The sequence below is a fragment of the Syngnathus scovelli genome, chromosome 5 (genome assembly GCF_024217435.2).
Source record: "Syngnathus scovelli strain Florida chromosome 5, RoL_Ssco_1.2, whole genome shotgun sequence".
Classification (NCBI taxonomy): Eukaryota; Metazoa; Chordata; class Actinopteri; order Syngnathiformes; family Syngnathidae; genus Syngnathus; species Syngnathus scovelli.
This window is the reverse complement of record NC_090851.1, coordinates 10,861,066-10,861,988: the sequence shown is the minus strand read 5'-3', so window position 1 is coordinate 10,861,988 and position 923 is coordinate 10,861,066.

The following is a 923-nucleotide window of genomic DNA, read 5'->3' as shown; positions in this document are numbered from 1 at the left end:
TTGACTGAGTCCTTCGCTCCTCCTCTTCCTCCTCCTCCTCCTTCTCCTCCTCCTCCTACTGCTCCTCTCCAGGTCCGCTGCATCCCTAATCTGGCCCCCTCCCCTCCCTTCATGTGTTGGTGGGAGTCACAGGAGGGACTGATCACAATTTGTGCATTGGGAATCATTGTAAAGACATTGCTTATAATTTCAAAATAACAGTTGATCACCAGCCTCAAATGTACATATCTCTACTTAGGCCCACTTTGAAAACATCGTAAAACGATTTGGCTTCTCATGGCTGACTGAAAAGAGCAAGAAATGAGCAGTTCCCCTGAAGCTAAAGTGCAATTTCTGTCTTATTGTTTATAAGTCATGTATCATTCATCACATCCAATTTAACTATATTTGGGAGTCTTGACTACATCCGGCTATTATGAGTTGGTAGTTAATATAAACATTTTGTTTAAAACGTGTATTTTCGAACAATCACATTCAGCAAAGACAGTTTTGCGTGGGCTGCTGCAATCAGAACAAAGTTACGGTTAACACCTTGCTGTCAAGTTTTCACGTTGTATCCCAGGTGACTGTTTGATTCCCCCTTCAGATCAAGCTGATTCAATTTAATTTTGGCTTGCCACTTTCCACGCTTGGTTTGACGTCATCAAGGTAATCAGGCACTCTCAGTCAGCCTGAACTGTTTCCACTGGCTCGTTAGAAAACAAATAACAGAAAGAACTCTGCTGGATTTGTTTTTACTCACAAATGAATGTTTCAACTACTGTCTCTTTATTTCTTAATTAAGTCCTTGCTATGGCTGTTTTCCCAAATCAGAATATAATGAGGCTTCCAAAACAAAAGGATTATACATACTTGAGTCCTACATTAATACAATCGCATGTGTGGGGATTTTAAAAAAATCACACAGTATTTTGTAATTAAGT